Consider the following 21448-nt stretch of genomic DNA (forward strand, 5'->3'; position numbering starts at 1 on the left):
TTTGATAAATGATGGGTTTGATTCCCAAAGATAATGAAATTTATAGTTGATTGATGATGATTATGATAAATATTATATCCTTCTGGTATGCCTTGTTCTAAATTATTTAGAGATTTTTTTTACGTATAATGATGCTTTACCCATCATCCGCAGACGAATGATCCAATTGGGGGAGAATTGAAACACCTAGACATTGAACCATTGAGAAATTTCTTCATTTGATGTCACTGGGTAGGTACGACTAGTGGCATGAGTCATACCCTTGGATATAATTCGTATCCTCCTTCCCCTCCCTTATCATACCCTAGGAAGTGTGGTGAGGGTTACTTACTGTCCAAGGTATGAGTGATCCTCCTCCCAATTGTATCTAAGTGTGCGATTCATACACAACCCAGTCGTATAAAGTAAGGTCTTAACTTGGAGTGGGATGCTTTTGGTACGGGTGAAGTGTACGAGTGAGAACATGAGTCGTACCCTTTGGATACGACCAATGGTGGGTAGTCGTACCCTAACTAGTATGGATTACCTAGAAGAAGCCTAGGGTACAAGTTGGGGTACCACTTGTACCCTATGGTACGATTGACTCAGGCGAGTCGTACCCAACATTTTGGCCAGTTTTCAGCTTTTAGTTGTGGAACTTATGGTAATTTCCCTCACTCAAAACCCTAAGTTCCTTCCATAAATAAGTGTATATGGCTTCCTAAAACACATTTTGAGTGGATCAAACATCAAAAACTCTCTCTCAAACACATTTTCGAAGAATTGGAGCCTAGGGTTAAAGGGTATGCATCTAGGAGAAAAGTAAAGTAAAGATTCTTAGTGAATCAAGTTGTCTAAGGCATGTAACTCTCTCCTTTGTCAAATAACTAAAAACCATGTATTTCACGCTTGGATTGGTAAATGTACATAGTGGTTTTGAAATCAAATGAAAGGGTGTTTTGTTTTCAAAGATGAATAATGTTTGTTTTTTCTTGATCTTGTAATTATACATGTTATTAGTGATGGCTTGCATATGTGGGTAATTTTTGTTTGTGGTATAACATGTAGGTCTTGAATAACACTAATACTGATGAATTCCACCATGAATTTGGTGTTGATAAAGGTATGTAGATAGTTTACTCGTGAAAATGTCAAAATGAATTGTATAGTCACATGTTAATCGCGTCTTGAACGAGGATATTGGTCTAGTGAATATATATGAGATAAGATATTGTTGCAATGCATGTGAGTACTTAGTAAATGATTGGCAAAGGCCTTGATGATCATGTATTGAGTCATGATGAATGTGAATGCTTGGTAAATGGTTGGTAATAATCTTTTTAATCATGTAATGGATTAATTTATGACTTTAGATGGTATGATGGACCAATACGTATGAATTGTTGATAAATGGTATATTAATAATGTTGTTAGCCGTGTAATTAGTTAAAATATGACCATGTTGATTTAATGGCTAAGATAGGGGTTCAATCCCCTAAACATGAACTTGAACTGTGTGTAGAACTAAAGTGTGGTATAGAAATACTATTGAAGAATGATTGGTTTGGTAAGGGTCTTGACGACCACCGAATTAATTAAACGGAGATTTGAGTTAAGGCATTGGCGCAATAAAGTGTTCAATCGATAAATGTTCCCATAAAGATCTTATGATCCCATGTGGTTGTTTTTTGGATATATGGTTCAAGTCAATAAGTGTTGAAATGAATTTTATGGATGTTAAGGCATGAACTAAAGGGGGTTAAGAGCTCAAATGTCTACTAGAAATGGTAATAAAATGGCTTGTGGTTGGAGTCCCTCGCCAAATGTAAGGTCTTGTGGATGGAATCCCTCGCCCAATGAAATGGCTTGTGGTTGGAGTCCCTCGCCTAATGAAATGGATTGTGGTTGGAGTCTCTCGCCTAATAAAATGACTAGTGTTTTGAGTCCCTAGTCCATTGAAATGACTAGTTGTTCGAGTCCCTGGTCCAATGAAATAGCTTGTGGTTCGAGTCCCTTTCCTTATAAGACTACTGGTGGTTTGAGTCCTTTTCCTAATGAGTCTGTTGAATTGGCTAAATTGGTGGAGTTGGTTTAAGGTTAGGATCCCCTTAACTAGTCTAACGAAGAAGTTTAAGGTTCTAAATTTTTTAAGTTGAAAGGTTTAAAGTTCTTTATTCCTTGTCTCATGAATGAATGATCTAAGATTGATTGCTATGACTCTTTCCATGATGTGACATGATATATAAATATATGCATATGAATCTTCATATATGGCCATTCAAATGTAAATATGATTGCATATGATACTTTGACTAGGATTGAACATATGTGCTATTTTACCCTTATCCTCAAGATACATGCTAGCACTCCAACCGCTAACTATTTGCGAACACTATGTCCCCATGCGATATAGAGGTTGGAGGTTCTTCTTCCTCTTATACACAGTGACCAGGTGTTCGAGTTGTTCGCGCATTGACATTGTAGTGGGAGCTTCCATTCTCTGGAGGGCATACATTTCATAGTCTTTTACTTTAAGTCATAGACTTGGTATTTGGATATTGTCGGGGGCATGTTCCGACATATTATTGACATCGGTTCGGTAAAGGCTTTGTGGATGACTATGGACTTAGGTATGCTGGCTAGATTGTTGTCATTAATGAAATGTTAGAAATTGTCTAAGTATTGACTATTAGGTTTATTTCCACTACTTTGATATTTGGTCGAAGTTCATCCGACACTTATGAATTGAATAGGTGGTTAGGTTGGGTTGACGAGGCAATCTCCGGGACGAGTTGGGCTTCAGATGCCCACACAACATGGGTTGTTTACCTACTTCAAACTAAGCAATAGCCAATCTGAGTCCTGTTCGCACAATCCTATCCTACTAACCTCAAAGAAAAGATGTTGATCCACCACAATCCATAATGGTAAGTACAAGGATAAGCCCATAAGGTGATACCTAAACACATAAATGGTGATGATAAGTGTGTACAACCTAATACCAATGTTACAACTGGTCCAAATGACCCTCAAAACTAACAGTCAGGAGACTGAAGAACATACACTCACCACTGAATAGTCCACTCCTAGATATCCCACCAACTATGGATAAAGCCCCACTAAGCCGAAACTGAGAACACCACTCATGTTAAGTATACACTCCAAAATTCAAATGCAAACTATGAATCAAGGTCAAGAGCAGAGGAACCAACACTGTGTTCCAATGGGACTATCATCCAAACATTTGTCAACCACAATCCATCTGAACTAAAGAAGATCAAATAGGTATCTAAGGAGTAGGTTAGCTATCCTATAAAGGAATGCACAACTTACACAAACCTGAAAATAAAGGTTGTGCCCAAGCTCTATAACTCATAGATAAAATCTCAATACCAAGGTCAAACCGCCTGGTCTTACATATCAAAACCAATTATGTGGATGGGAAAGCATCCATACCCCAATCTATCATTACATTTAACCTGATTCCAAACCTATGTAAAAATGTATATGCCAAGGAAAACACCCATCTCAACCTCACTATCCAAGATCACTGGTTCTTACCAGAGCTGAAATCAAAATGTAACTGAAAATCCAAAATCCCAACGGAGGATAAAACATAGGTTGGAAGCACAACAATTAAATCCATATCTACTAGAGGGAAAAAGTCAACAAAGCATACCCAAAAACTCACTAAGGCCACAAAACATACTAGTGATGACTAATCTCTAGCAACACAGAGAAATACAACCTCAGAAAAAAAACTAGTCAATCCAATACTTTATCCAGGCAATAAATACCTAATTTTCAACGAAAGAACCAGTCATAGGAAATATGACTTATCTCCATCTCCCTCAACTCCACTAGAGAAAGAACGACATCATAGGAACCATGAAGTACTTAAATCTACACCAAAACCAAGAACAATTACCACTAGGAGACAAACCCAACTAACCCAAAAGGCAAGCCTAAGACGTCTTGACATCAATATCACAACTATTAGGCAATGAACTAGCCAAATTAGAAGAATGGATCCAAACTGGTCAACCTTAAAATTGTCTATATAAAGAAGGATAGTTGATGCTAAATTCCCATTAAAATCGAAGGCAAGTCCTAGAATCTTAACTCAAAAACTAGCAATATAACCAATTCACCAACTCTAGAACCATAATAGAACCAAGGAAGGCCAATGGACCTTTACTTTCATTGCCCACTCAACAATTAGTCTAGAATCACCAATAAAAGATAAAAATGACAAACCTTGCCTCACTACAAGAGAGAAATCATACAACAGAGCCAGCCATCTAAGCCAATAAATAGGAATTGTTAGGAAGGAAATTCTAGTTGGATAAGGCTAGTCTAGTCTTCTATCAAGAAAGGAGAGATCAATATGAAACAATGGTAATAAAAACAACAAATATAGAAATACCAGTATTAAGGAGTAGATGGTACAAAAAATAAAAATCCATAACAAGTGCAACCTAGGGCCATAAGAAGGCCAATTTTTCAAGGTAAATAGTACTCAAACCTAAATGTTGTACCCCTAGAGAAATATAACATTAATCTACTCTATATAATACTAAAAATCATCTATTAGGGGTAGTCAAATAATCATGAACTCTACATGAAGTTACAAAACAATCAATATAAACCTATCAAGGCACATAGTCATCGATAGGTATGAAAACCCTAATACACTCAAATGAAAAGGTAAAGGCGGAAAATAAAGGGAACACATATCATGATGGAATCTGAAGTTAGATGCTTTAGGTTCTCAAAGGAGTAAGATTCTGAGAAGGTCCATGTGAGCATCTATATCACCGATTGAGGTACTAAATACCACACCTCTAACTGAAGACATCACATCTCTATGAGACTAATTTAAAAAGGGACTAACAATCATATGTTGGGACACTCTCTAAACTAGTGAGCGATATTTCTACAGTCGTCACAAACCCCTAAAGCCCTAACCTAGCAAGAAATACAAGTTGACACCAACTGGTTGACCAACCAACATTGGGGACACTCCCTACTATATTAACCATTGTCTCCGTGATCAAAACATACCTTATGAGATCTAGGCTAGTGAGGAACATATGCTAACTCTATCTAAACAACCAACTCATACTTGAGGCACTCTCTAGCCCAATGAACAATCTCACCACAACCACGATAAGCTCCTAAACTACTCTGAGGTACTACACCCGCTGATCCAGAATGGCCACCATGAACCAAAGATCCATACTAAATACTACATAAGGTATGATAAGAGCTCTACTCACTATGACCGTCATTAAAATTCTGAGAGCCACCAATGGATTGAGATATTACCTGTGAAGACCTAAAAGGTTGCAAGTGATGTTGATCTCCATCAAGTGGATCCTCACTCCTAGATGGAGTAACAATAACACTGTTTTAATGGTATGGCCTCTTACCACCACCTCCATAAGTCTCAATACATGCTCTTTCAATAGACCTTGTGTGATCAACAACTTCAGGGAAAGAAGACCCAGTTGTTGTCAAATACTTTGACACAAAATAGAGTGGCAAATATAGTACTCTAACAAATCCATTCAACATCTCATGCTCTAAAGTATATAGCATAGGCATATGTTTATCCCACTAAAAAAACCTATTGTCATACTCTAAAACTAATAAAGAACCTTGTTGAAGACCAATAAACCTAACTTTGGACAAAGAACTGCTCGATGAATCGGACCTCACATCAGGTTGTAAAGTATTCATAAAAAGTCTTGGAATCCATAATTTTGAATGTTAAAGGGAAGAACTAGTCACATACTCTATCGGAGCCTAGACTGACCCCAAATCCTTCAACTGATGATAAAGATCTTCGATATCCATCTCTAACTCCCTAGTTTGATGCTACACTAAAGCACTGGAAACACATTTCAAAGTCCTATCCACATCTATTGGCAATTTTGTATCATCCATCTTGAATAGAATAGAGTCAAAGAATTTATTGAGGCTCATAGAAATACGACCACATGACTAGGAGTCAAGAACAAAATTTCCTAAGAATCCCCTATAGCCTCCAAAAAAAAGATACAGATATCTTCGTATTGATCCATAAGACTCTACTAGACACTTAGCTCTTGTACCAACACACCGGTAAACTTATATTTTGATACCAATTTATCATGATCCAGTTTCTCAGTTCATAATGGTACCTTCTATAACCGACTAATAGGTAGCCAATACATAATCTGGAACTGCTAGTAAAGGAATATCCATAAAAATAAAAGAAGAATGCATAATAAATATATGCAATTGCTATAGTTTATATATCCATATATATAAATATAATAGTCCTAACACCTAGTGGAATTAGTACAAAAGCTTCTAATACAATAAGAGCATGAGTCAAATAATAAATAAATTTACGAATATAACCTATCTCTAAATATAATATAGAGATCAGTCTAAACAACATAAGGAAGAATCGTAGTACTCCAAATGTCAAGAGATCAACATAAATATCCAATACATAGCTTCTTTGCTTAATTCAAGCACAATGATATAAACCCGCACCTATGATCTGCAGGCTACAGAATATCATACGAGTACCAAACACGTGGTACTTAGTAGGCATTATCGACTAAGCTACAAAGTTAATACAAATATAAATAACACATGAAGAAAGAATATAAACTACAAACAACTATTTAGGAATCTAAATAATCTAAGGCCAAATAGGTAATAAGGATAAATATCTTATTCTAGCTGTATGTAGGAGCTAAAGCACTATATCATATATCACTGGCTAATATATAAATAAAAATTAGAAGAAGGATATATAGAAAAGTATATAAGTCTATGAAATGAATATATAATTTGAATAAATAAGAGAAGTGAGAGAGATATACGGTAATATCATAGCTAGATATGTATATAAATAGGTATATAAGACTAACACAAAGGTACAACCTAAGGTAGTCATTCTAACATCTAAATGGGTCCTAATAAGGTAGAAACTAGTGCTGGTAAAATTAGCATTTCAAATCATAATGTCTAACAATGAGATAATTATCCATAATATAATAATCATAAAATAAAAAAATTAGGATCATACCCTCAAATCTCAGTATCCACCCATAATAAGCCGACTACGATATAACCATAATACTAATGAAATACAAACCGGTAGTCTGAACAAATAATACCAAATCGGGTCCCATAAATCTGAAGGTTCAATTATCACAAAAAGAAATCATAAGTTATACCTAAGCAACTCCCTATAAGTCTAATAGTTCTAGGAACCAAACAATGTACTGGTGATAGGCAACACACTTGTACTATTGAATGTAAAGTTAATCCATTATACTATGACCTATCCAAGTTCCATAATATACCCAATGTATACACCTCCTCTAGCTCAACAACTCATAAAGGAAGAACTTACTACGACCTATCTTCCCTGGCATAATAGCTCACAAATAAAGGGGGCCCTAGGTTATTTGAGAATATCAGTGTACAGTAGCCCTAGGTTATTTGAGAATATCAGTATACACTAACCAGTACCTGATATATGATTTCCAATAGTCATTATTATCATTCTACTCCATCTAGTACCAAATAGATGTATATATAATAAATGGATAGACTCGAACCATGGCTGAAAGAGTGTAAGTCTATAAAGTCATATGTTTGGGGTCGACTCTAGGACCAAATCATTATAATATAGAGGATCTCACAACCAAAGTAAAATATAGTGGTAACACCATGCACCAATATTTTTCTTGGTCAAATTTATAAAATATTATTTCAGTTCCAAAATCTCATAAATCATCCATAAGGTGGTACAGTAATTCCCATTATGAAAGAATATATTTTAAAGTGAAAAGTGATTAAAAAATCCCTTTTAGGAAAACAATAGTAAAACCAAGGTTTTAGTTGAATTGTAACACTAAGTAAGCATAAGTGTACTGTAATGTATGCATGCTATAACTAGTATCCAAATACTATAATCATAATAATCTAAGCATCCATAGACTGAAACCACATCTTTTATAAAAAAATAAAACTCACCTGGAGTCCAACTAGGATAGTAACTACGGCCTTGGGCATAGTAGCATATAACTAATATAATATCAATACCATAATCTGGGAAATGAGGATAGTCCATTTATTTAAGTATACCTTTTACTAAAGGGTTGTTAGCCTCAACTATGTTTAAAATTCTAACAACCTAGGGTAATAGAATCCTATAGACTTAAAAAGTATTTTTTTCTTCAAGGTTGATTCACTATTCTATCCCAAAACTTCTAAATTAGGTTATATCATAGAATTCTATCCATAATCATATCCTAACATCTTGACCCAACATGCCATATTTATTATACAATATCTTGTGAATTTTAGTATACAGAAGTTGTAATGACCCTCTAGGTTATTTTTTGATTTTGTAATACCCCAATCATTCCTTAAGCCTAAATATGTCCTTTTGAATAAATATATATGACTTCCAAAGTGATTGATGTTTAAACCATGTTGTATTTCTCTGATTTCCATTTTTTCATTTAGAGCATTGAATAAGTTTTTCATCGATACCACTTTCATCAAAATCCGACATCGGATGAGTGAGTTATGGCTGTTTTACTGAATGCTATTGGATAGCCAAGGTTTGACTGTCGACCTGGTGGACTGTCAGGTCCTTGGTAAACCATCAGGTGTCCCGTTAAGCCAAGGCAGTAGCTCCCTTTTTAGGATGTCGTTTAACGGTCAAGGTGGTGGATCATCACAAAGTTGATGGACCGTCAAGATGTCCGTCAGACCGAGGCAGAATGTCCCATTCCTGAGCCCCGAGTAACGGACGATATGGTGGACCGTGAGTCCCTCTGATAGACCGTTACATCGATCGTCACTCTGAGGCAGAACATTCCAATTTTGACACTCGAGTGACGAATGACCTGGAGGACCGTCAGCTAATCTGAAGGACTGTCAGATCAATTGTTACAAGCCTCGATCAGCAAATTTTAGCATTTTTCAAAAGGGCATCTTGGTTATTTCTGCTCCTTGTGGCCTTACATATATATCTATGTAGAGAAGAAAAGATTATTTTCTCTCCATTTCTCTCCAAAATTCTTTTAAGAATTCTCTAGAAACCTAGGGTTTCTTCCAAACCCAAAAATCAAATCATCTCCAAGAAATTCAAGAAATCTCCCATAAATTTATTTAAGTTGTTCAAGAACTAAGATCCTCAAGTCAAAGGCAGCAATGTCTTGGTCTAAAAGTGTGAGAAAGAAGTTTCAAGCAAGTTTCTATATCTTCAAAAACCAAAATCAAAGGTATATGGGGTTTGAACAAGAACACTCCTTTCATTCTTGTACCTAAAGATTTACTTTCTATTATTGATTTACATAATATTGCAAGTGGGTTTACACCCAAATTTCTCTATTAATGATTTATGAGATTTAAGTTGAATAAGTTTGATATTTATGATTATTTCACCATCATGTTTCTTAAATTGAGAATTTATTTTAGGAGCAATATATTATCATTATGTATTGATGATTTCTAAGCAATTTAAGTCAAGTTCCATGAGTTGAATATTTTTATTATGAATTGAGGATTTTTGAATGATTTGAGACAAGTGTCATGAGTTATGCCTTTCCATGAGAAATTCGACTATTGAATGTATATTGATATGTGAAATTGAGAGGTGAGAATGAGTCTCATGATGTTTCCATGAAGTTTTTGATATTTGAAATGATTTGATAAACAAATGTACTTGATACTGAGAAAGCTTCTGTCGAGTTGAGTCGAGTTAGGAACCCACAAGATGTTTATGATTTTCATATGAGATATATATTTATGTTTTGTTCTTTACAATAGAACCATGAGTTTATATTTGTTGAGGTGGATTTCCTAACACATTCTGAGCTGAGTCTAGGAGGAGTATTTAGCACCAAGCGGGAAATTTGGAATTTCCCCTAAACTTCGTGCCACAGTAGGATTGATTTTTAATTGTGGGAAAAAGGCCAAGTATGAGATTATGAAGATGAGATTGAGGTTGTACTCCCTGGAAAGAGTACAGTAGCCCTGCCAATATGGGGTTCTCTCCTCAGGAGGGCAAAATGTTGGACTCCATGCGACTCACATGGTGTAGTCATGTCGTTTATAAGAAACTCCCACGTCCATAATGATTTAAGTTTCTTGAGTTACCGAGTCACTCTAAGTCATGAGTAAAGAGTTTGAGTTGAAATAAATGATTTACGAGATTTATGAAGCATGTATTACTACTGATGATTTATGTGAAAAATATTTTAGATAATTCAAGCAAAGAGAATTATTATGGTCAGCATGCATGATTTTCTTATACATTTACGATATTATTTAAATGTTGCATCCACCCCCACATACTCAGTACATTCCCAAGTACTGACCCCCATACTCTTTTGTATTCTATATTTCCTCGTGACATAGGTTCAGGTGCTCAGTCTCAGCAGCGACAGTGATCTTTGAGTACCTTCCTCTACACTTCTGCAGTTGGTTAGTCCTCATGGTTTGAGGGCCTGTGTCTCCAATTTTGTCTTGTTAATAGATAGTTGTTTACTTTTAGTTTAGGACGAGTCAGTTAGGGATCTATCCCAATGGCTCCTTAGTTCTATGTAGTAGAGGCTTTGTCAGACTAGTGTACCAGCGTGTACAAAGATTTCAATATTTTGTTTGTACGGGGCAGTATTATTTCATGTTTTAGTATGTTCATGGCATGATTATTCTTTCTTATTACCTCTCTATTACTATTATGGTAAATTATAGGAGTAAAGACAAGCTCAGATGGTTAGCTTAAGGCTGTGTGTGGCCTTAAGCATCGTGTGACGTCTCGGGATAGGTTCTTGGGGCATTACAATTTTCATGCAGTTTTAGCATTTCAAAGCTTTCTATAGTAGTTATAAGTAATTTATGACTATGTGGAACTTTTTGTTTGGTTATAAATTGTTCATTTTTATTTTGGGTTCATTTCTCTATTTTGGAGCTTTCGTTATTCAAGATTTTATCTCAATCCCAAAGTCATAGTGGATGACCTCAGATGATAATTCTAATAATGCCACCTGCTCTAGAACATTGATTTAAGGCTAGGGCAATCCTTGGTTCAGGTCTCGAGCTTCTGGATATTTTTTGGATGATTAGGCAAACTTTATGAAAAATAGAACATTAGGTGTAGGTACTAAATATATTATAAACAATCTCAGATCAAATTTTTGATGATTCCATTGGATCCAAAATATATTTTATAGTTAGGTTGTATTATTGGATCATGTTCATAGGGTTTGTAAAGAGTTTTAGCGGTCAAAAAAATATTCTTGACATTGTTAGTACTGGTGGGGTGATGAAAGCAAACTTCTGACCATGTTTGCAACCATTTGACCATTTTACTAGGTTGGAAAATTGAAATTTGTGTTGCATTTGAGACCATCGTTGAAGGTTAAGACTGAAATCTAACCCTTTTTGTATTTTTGACAATTTGGTGTGTTTTAATGTGTTTTCTCGTATAATCATTGTCTATCAATTTAGAATTTTATTTCCCAATTTTGCAAGAACTTCTATTTTATTTTGTGTGATTTCCACCCAAATTGAGAATTAAAACCCCATTTTCCCCATTTTGGGGACTTGGGATCTCAGATTTGGGCAATTCTAAAGGATTTTTTGAGATTTCGTCCATGGTTAAGTTTTCTAATCTTATCATTATCATTTTCCCTTGATTTCATCCTCAAAACAACTATAAATTCTTCATTTTGAAATGAGTTTTGGGAGTTTTTGTCAGCAAAGCATGAAAATAGTTTTTCCTTAATTTGAACCTTATTTTTAACTCATTTATACATGAATTTTTAGTTGTAGACTCCTTTGAGTATGGGAAATATATTTCTTAAATCAAATTAAATATTTTCATAGTCTATTTTTAGACCCATCTTGAATATAGTAATATGTGTCTTGTTTTACTTCTAATAATCCGTAGATTTTTATTTAGATAGAGTGATGGCATTTTGGGATTGTGGAACGAAGGTGGAGGATTTATGGGTGATTGAACAATTATGGTTTGGCATCAACATAGGCTTTTATCTACTCTTCTTCACGAGATGGTGTAATATATATGATTCATGTTAGATAGGGATGTTACGATATGATTATGGGAAAAACACTATGAATTAGCCTAATTTATGAGCTCAGGCATAAAAGGGTGAAATACTTTCTATACTTTTAGGATACTGATACCTTAGATTTCTAGTATGTATAGACATAACTGAGATAATAACCCTTAAGCATAAGGTTTACTATTTGGTGGAATATAATGTTTCCAACATTATGATATGATTATATCGGTTATGCATTATTGGTCCCAAGGCCATGATTGTGATATTAGTTGGCTTCCGACCGAGTGATTTATCATTGTAAAGGGTGTGGTTTAGTTTATTGATTTTTAGAATAGTATAATGGAAATGTTTAGATATTATTGATAGCATGCATAGATTTCATACATTCATGCACGTTTAATGGTATATTTCAACTAAAAATATGATTTTACTACTGCTTTCCTGAAAAGGGATTTAATCCTATTTTTCACTTTTAAAATAAATTCTTTAATAACAAAATCGTACCACCTTAATGAATGATTTATGGGCGTCTATAACTAGAAATGATGTTTCAGAGATTTGATTGAGATAGATTCTAGTCTATCATTTTACTACTACTATTTACATTGATTGTAACAGATTCTGACCCTTTCTACACTTTTATAATGATTTAGCCTCAGAATTTCCCTCAAGCAATGGATTTACAAATTTGCACTCTTTTAGCCATAGCTCAAGTCTATGCTTTTATACATATACATCTCTAGTACTGGATGAAGTAGATTGATCATGATGATGGTTATTGGAAATCCTGGATTGGGATAAGGTTGGTGTATACGGGTACTGCCAAACCCCTAAAGGGCCATTATTTATAGGGCATCGTGTTAGAGAAGAGAATTCGTCGTAGGTTCTTCCTTTACAAATCATCAATCTAAAGGAGCTGTATATAATAATTACATTATGGTACTTGGTTTAGTTATAGCAGTATGGATTATACTTTACATTTATCCTTTCATGCGCATTGCACATCACAAGTATGCCCATGTATCTATCATCCTTATGGGGTTTGCATAGATATAGGTAATGACTATTGCTTGAAGTATGTTTTATATTGGTTGGACCTTCATACTATATTGTGTTATTATTATGGTTAGTTCATGAGAGGTTGATTACTGAATTGATACTGAGATTTGAGGTATATTCTGATTTCTTTCTTTACAGATGCTTTATTATTAATAATTATCTTTTGTTTAGATGTATGTATTAGATATCCAAATTATGTTAGTACTAGTTCCTACTATGGTTAGGAAGCCTTAAGATTCTAGTATGACTACTTTAGGTTGTACCTTTGGGTTAGCCTTGTTTATGTAAATATATTTGTATAGATAGTTATGGTATTAGCGTATATCCCTCCCTTCCGTCATGTGTTCATATTGTATATCCATTTTTTGGCCTTGTATACTATTATATATACTTCACCTACTATTTATTTGTATATGAACCAGTGATATATTGTATAGTTCTTAGGTTCCGGAGTATGGCTAGAATAGGATAGTTTATCTTTATTGCCTCCTTAGCTTTACTATGTTAGTTCCCTAGATATTAAAATGTAGTTTACATTCTTTCTTGAATTTTATATGTATTTGCGTCATCTTTGGAGCACCATCGATAGTTGCCTTCTGAGTACCATGTGTTTGGTACTTATACTATTCATTTGTAGCATGCAGATTATTATATGGATTCTCATGATTTTTGTATGAATTATGCAGAGTATCTAGGGTTCAGAGACATAGAGTGAGATCCTAGCATTCAGAGTATTTCTATTCTCCCTTCTATGTACTAGATTTATCTCTATGTTGTATATAGAGATGGGTTGTATTAGTATATTTATTTAGTAATTCATTTTGTAATCTTATTACATTAGAAGCTCTTGTACTAATTCCACCAAGTTTTGGGATTATCTTGTGTATTTTAGACTTTTTACAATATTTATTAGGCATTTCATCCTTCATTTCTCTTGGTATTCCATTACTATTAGTTATAGACTATGGATTGGATTACCTATTGGTGTGTTCAAGTATATGCCATTATGACCTAAGAAATCAACTTTTGATAAATTGGTATTAGAGACTAGGTTTTTCATTATGTTGGTTAAAGATCTAAGTGCCTAGTAGAGTCCTACGAATTGGTGTAGAGACATCCATAACCTATCTTCTGGAGGGTACATGGCATTTTTAGGAAATTCTATTCTTGACTAGTTATTATGTGCCCATATTTCTATAAACCTCAAGTATATTCCTTGACTCTATTCTATCCTAGATGAATTATGTAAGGTTGCCAATAGATGTACATAGGACTTCTGTATATATATCCAATGCTTTAATTTAGTGTTAGAACATGTAGTCACGGATGGATGTCAAAAATATTCAGTGTCAGTTAGACGATTTGGGACCAACCAAAGCTTTGGTGGTGCTTATGACTGTAATAGGCTTTTGAGATTCAGCGTTAGGGATCCCAAGTAATTTTGTGGATACCTTAAAACTAGGAATGGCATTCGATTTATTGAATAGTTCTCAGGCTAGAGTTGGGTTTGTTAGTGTTCATCAGGGTTCCTTGTCAGTTTGAAAGTAAGATATTAGGTTTTTTTAGTGGTCCAGGCATATTCCTATGATATATCCATAAGAGAATAACATGGTGTGTGGTTTATTAGAAGATTAGCATTTTTACTCTATTTGTCATCGAAGGACTTGATAATAGTTGGGTCTTTCTTCTCTCAGGTCGTCAATCATACAAGGGTCACAGAGAAAGTGTGTATTGGTACTTATGAAAATGTCATCAAGAGGCTATGTTATTAGTATATTTCTAGTAGTATTCTATCTAAGAGTGAGGATCCTCCTGATGGATGTCAGATTCACTTTCATCCTAACAATTCTATACAAGTAGCATCCATACTATCGGTAAATCTTACATTAGTCGTAGTGATCACAACAGGAATAATTCTATCGGACCTTGTAGAGTATTTGGTATGGGTCTTCAAGCCATGGAAGTCATTCTGGATTAGAAAGATCAGCATCTCAGAGTATTCCAGGAGTTTGTTTTGGTTGTGGCAAGATAGAAAATTTGTCTAAAGAGTGCCCCAAACACGAGTTGGTTGTTTAGAGAATGTTAGCATATGTTCCTTACCAACCTAGATTTCTTGAGGTATGTATGATTGTGGGAAGGATGGTCATTTCAGTAGGGAGTGCCCTCGGTATTAGTTGGTCAGCCAATTAGGGAAAGCTCATATCTATACGGTAGTTTTAGAAATTTGAGATCATGTAATTTGGCCTTGGTGTTCAGATTCAACTATGTGTTGTAGATCTCAGGTACAACCTTCATTTACATATTTTTTTCGTTTAGGATTTCATTAATAGGCTGGCTACACCAACACCTTTGCTACCTACTCATTCTTCTTTAGTTTAGATGGATTATGATTGATAGATGTTCAAATTATAGTCTGCGTACACAGTATTGGTTCCTTCGGCTTTGACCTGGGGTTTTGATTATTGGTGTGATGTTGGATGATCTTCTTAGCAGGAGAAGTATGCTTAATTTGGATTCAGCATAGTTTTACCCTAATTAGTGGGGAAACCTGGAGCATATTATTTTGAAGTGAGCACTTCTAATTCCTCCTCCTTTTTTGGCTATTTCGATGATCATCCAAACAAGTTTTAGCATCAACATAGATTGAAGGCCTTGGTTAGCTCCATTTGTATGCCTAGGTCTCTTCTTGGGGGCTTATTCTCATTCTTTCCATTATGTACTTTCAATGGATCATCTTTAGTTCTTCAAGGTTAATGCGATGGAGTTATGCGGGTAGGACTCAGGTGACTTTTTTCTTCATTTGGAGTGGATAGTAGGTTTCGAAAGGTAAAAAAAAGTTATATTTTGATTTAGAGTTGGATCCATGACTCATGCCTTGGTTTGCCTTTCTCTTAGATGCATTTCATTTGATTTTCTAGTACCGGTGTGGTATCAAAGTGTCATTGTTTCGATTTGTGTGTGACAAGTTTCCTCAATTCAGTTAGAGATTAGTTGGTGGTTGAGGTTGAGTTTTGGCAATTATAAAAAGAAGTGCGAAAGTTGGTCGGAAAAGGGATACCTATGGCAAAATCCCTTAGAAGCATTGTTTCTTCTTGGATGTTATCTCGAAAGTCATGCTCTGAGCATAAGGGCCTAGTACCTCATCCCTTTAAGCTTTCGTGATCCTTCTATCCATTGACTTACACAGATGAAAGTCATTTTAGTAATGGATATTATAATGACCGTCAAAGTTATTTCCTCAATTTGCATACATTTCTGATATTTTGAGCCTCTCACAATGACTACAAGTCATTAATGACTTGCCAGAACTATTGGTTTTATTATCAGATAGTTTGTTTAGATTTTAGGCTTATTTCCTTATTTTGGAGCTTTCACTGTCTAGGATTTGGTCTCAGGACAGAAATCCTTGTAGATGATCTCGGATAAGAATTCAGACAGTGCCATCAGCTCTGGAATGTTCATTTTAGGCTACAGTGATCCTTGGTTTAGGTTTCAAAGCTTATAGACTTGTTTTGAGCGATTGCGTGAATTATATGAAAAATAAAACTATAGGTGTGGTTCCCACATTTTGTTGAATTGATTTTGGATTAAAGTTTCATTGATTCTATTGGATCCAAAACATATTTTACAATCAGTTTGCACTATTAGGTCATGTTCATAGGGTTCCGAATGAGTTTCGAGAGTCAAAAATAAGTATTTGGCACTACTGGTGCTAGTGCGGTCGCCAAAGGAACTTTTGGCTGCATTTTTGACCATTTGATTGTTTGACCAAGTTGCATAAAGGAACTTTGTGTTCTGTTTGCGACCATCACTGATAGTTAGGACCGAAATCAATTTTTTTTGAATGTTTTAGAGCTAGGAAGCTCCGATTTTGATGATTTTTATGTGTCTTTTCCTCATATAATCACTGTCTATCAATTTAGAATTCTATTTTACCCATTTATCAAGAATTTTAATTTTACCTTTCATGATTTCCCACCAAGTTGAGAATTAAAATGCCATTTTCACCATTTTGGGCTCATAAGAGCTTAGATTTAGGCGATTCTGAATGAGTTTTTGAGATTTCTTCCATGGGTAGGTTTTCTAATCTTATAATTATTATTTTTCTCTTAATTTATCTAGAAAACAACTTCAAATTCTTGATTTCAAAATGAGTTCTGGAGGGTTTTGCCGGTAAATCATGAAAATAGTTTTTCTTTGAAAATACTCCTATGAGTATAGGGAAAAAGTTTCTTAAAAAAAATTACAATTTTATCCCTTTTTTTAAACCCCTTTTTGGGTCTATTTTTAGACTCATCTTGAATATAGCAATATGAGTCTCGTTTTACCCCTAATGATGTGTACATTACTAGTTTGATAGCGTGACGACATTTTAGGATCGTAGAGCGTAGACGAGGGATTTATGGGTGATTCAAGGATTGTGTTTCTTCATCGACGTAGGATTTTGTCTACTCTTCCTCATGAGATAGTGTAATATATATGTTTCTTATTTTATAGGGATGTTAGAATGTAATTGTGTGTAGGACATCATGACTTAACCTAATTTATGAGTTCGAAGATAGAAGAGTGAATTGAACCTTAAGGAGAAATATTCTATATGCTTTTAGGGTCCTACTACCCTAGGTTGCTAGTATGTTTAGACATTGTTGAGGCTAATAATCTTTAGCATAAGGTTTACTACATTACTTGGTAGAATATGATGATTTCCCAGATTATGAATGATTATGTTGGTTATGTATTATTGGGTCTAAGGTCTTGATTGTGATATTAGCTGGATTTTAGGTGAGTGAATTACCCTTGTAGAGGGCGTGTTTTACTTTATTGACATTTAGACACTTATAATGATATTATTTGGATACTGGTGATGACATGCATAGATTTGGTACATTCATGCTCACTAAATTGTATGATTCCAACTAAAAATATGGTTTACTACTACTTTCCAATAATATGGATTTAATCCCACTTTTTACTTTTAAAATGGATATTTTTTACAATGAGAATCGTACCACCTTAATAAATAATTTATGGGCTTTTGAGACTAAAAGTGATGCTTTAGAGATTTGATTGAGATAGATCCCAATCTACAGTTTTACTATTACTATTTACCTCAGTTGTAGATTCTATTCCACAATTTTACTACTATTATTTACCTCGGTCAATAGAGAGTCCGACCCTTTGTACACTCTTATGATGATTTAGCCCAAAATTTCCTTTGAGCAACAAATTTATGGATTCACAGACTCTTTTAGCCATGGTTTCAGTTCATGATTTTTTACATATACATATCTGATATTGGATGGAGTAGATTGATGATGATAATGGTTACTGGAAATTCTGTACTGGGACCAGGTTGATGTATACGGGTACTTCTGAACCCCCTAGGGGCCTCTTTAATTATGGGCTATCATTCTGGAGAATAGAAGTCATCGTAGGTTGTGCATTTGCGAGCCATTAAGCTGGAGGAGGCGTCTACACTTGGTTACATTATGGTACAGTGATAGGTTATTATAGCACATTCATCCTTGCATGTGTATATCCTATCACCAGTATGCAGCTATATCTATCAGCCTTACAGGGATTGCATAGGTATAGGTGATGAGTATTGTTGGCGGTGTGTTGTGTGTTATTGGACCTTCTAAGTTATGGGGACCGATTTAAGTATTGTTTGTCATGCAAAACGGTTCCTGTATTGTGTTATTGTTATGTTTAATTCATGATGGGTTGATTAATAGACTGGTACTGAGATTTGAGGTATGATCTTGATTCATTTATTTATGATTCCTTTATTATGGATAATTATCTCATGTTCAGAAGTATGGATTAGAGATCTTTATTATGTTAGTACTAGTTCCTACTATGATTAGGAGGTCTTAAGATGCTAGTATGACTACTTTAGGTTATACCTTTGGGTTAGCCTTGCTCATATACATACATTAATATATGCAGTTAAGGTATTATCTTATATCCCTCCCTTCCAACATTTGTTCATGTTGTATATCCATTCATTGGCCTTGCATACTATTATATATCCTTCATCTGCTCTTTATAGTGCTTAGGTTCCTGAGTATGGCTAGAATAGGATAGTTTATCCTTATTGACTCCTTAGCTTTAATATGTTTGTGCCCTATATTTGAGCATAGTTTACATTCTTGCTTGCATGTTATGTATATTTGCATTATCTTTGGAGATCCTTCGGTAGTTGCCTATTGAGTACCATGTGCTTGGTATTTATAGTATATTTTTGCAACGTATAGATCATAGTATGCCTTCTCATCATTGTTGTGTGCATCGTGTCTAGAAGCTATGGTTTAGAGACATAGGGTGAGCTCCTGGTGCTCAAAGTATTGCTATTATCCCTCCTATGTACTAGACTAATCTATATGTTGTATACAAAGATGGTTTGTATCAGAATATACATTTTGTAATTCATTTTGTAATCTTATATAATTTAAAACTCTTATACTGATTCCACCAGGTTTTGGAACTGCCTTACGTAATTTAGCCTTTTTACTATATTTATTCTGCATTATTCCTTTATTTTTCTTGGTAGTCCGTTAGTAGTAGTTTTGGACTACGGGTTGGCTTACCTATTGTTGTGTTACAATAGGTTCCATTATGGTCTGAGAAATCAGGTCATGACATAAGCCTACCTCGATGTCAAACTGCAAGTCTTAATCATCCACCAGTTATCCATCTTTGCTCTACGATCTTGAAATATCATACACGTTATCAAAATAGTAATCTATACATAATTAGGAGTAAAATAAGACCTATATTGCTATATAAAGAGTCAGGTCAACATTTTGGTCAAGAACAGGCCTGTGGGGCCCGAAATACAATCCAAAATTAAATCCAACACGCGGTATCTCAAAGGACAATGAACATATGCTCAAAAGTTAAGCACAAAAGGTGCATAAATCGGGCGCCCAAATAAGCCCATAACGTCTAGGTATTTAAGACCTAATTTCTAAAATTTGATAATGAAATAGGATGGAAATTGAAATTTACCAAGGAGTGTTGGGCTTACCTTAGCTTCAATGGATGACTAACCATTTTTTCCTCTCTTCAAGCACTCAAAATGGTGTAAACATGGTGAAGAAAATGATGGAAAATCAAGTGATTAAGGAGATTTAATAATCCTAAGTTTTACTAAAGCGGTCACCCAGTCGCTTAAGCTTGACCATTAAAGCGGTCTAGCACGAGGTGCAGGTACTGCTAAAGCGATCACCGTGGAACTAAGAAAGTGTCTGCTTAAGCGACCCTTGATCACTAAAGCAGACCCCAGCCCAATGGTCAAAACTGCTAAAGTGGCTCATGGGAGCTGGGAGCTGAAGCGCTTGCCACTAAAGCGGCTCCATGACTGAAAAAGTCGTCATACGAGATGTCAAGCATCAGATTTTGTCAAGTCCAAAATTGACTTCAATCGAGTGCTTAGGATTCATTTGGAACCCTGTGCACGCAAGCAAACTATGCTACCATATCAATTTTGACATTTTAAACTCAATGGAATGAACGAAACTTTCATAAAAGAATTTTTTTGACTAAATTTAGGGAGCCCACCTATAGTTTCATTTTCATAGAATCCACCAAACAACCCAAAACGAGTCTAGAAGTATCGGAGCCTAAACCAATGGTCCCCTTAGCCTAAAACCAACAATCTGGAGTTAATGGCGCTGTCGGAATTCTCACCTGAGGTCATTTACTAGGAGTTTTGTTCTGTGAATAATTCCTTAATAGTGAAAGCTCCAAAATAAGGAAATAGCCTAAAACCCAAGCAAATAGCCTGATAACTAAACCGACAGTTTTGCAAGTCACAAATAACCTGTAGTGGTTGTAGGAAGGCCCAAAATGCTAGAAATACACCTAAACTGAGGAAATGACGTGAAGAGTAATTACACCTCGCCTCCACATCATCCTCATGCATCACGGCAATAAACTTTCACTCCAAGTGTTATGTCTTGGTCTGGATGAACTTGAACCTTTTTAGACTTCAGGGTTTGTCTCCAAACCTCAAGCTTAGCATTAACTTCAGTACGAGTTTTGTTGGTCAGTACAATGTCATCTCCAAATAACATATACCATGACACCTCACCTTGATTGGCTATCTCTAAACCAAAAGCAGGATTGTGACACTAATGAATGAGAGATATAAAATTCTTCTTGTTTCTAAAATAAGAAATGACATCTCCAAGCTTCTCGATAAACCACATCCAAATGTGGGAAACTATAGTAGACAATTATATAGATAATGCATAAAAGATGAAGACATGGATATTTACCAAAAACATTAAAATAAT

This window comes from Capsicum annuum, chromosome 3, assembly GCF_002878395.1.
Source record: "Capsicum annuum cultivar UCD-10X-F1 chromosome 3, UCD10Xv1.1, whole genome shotgun sequence".
Taxonomy (NCBI): domain Eukaryota; kingdom Viridiplantae; phylum Streptophyta; class Magnoliopsida; order Solanales; family Solanaceae; genus Capsicum; species Capsicum annuum.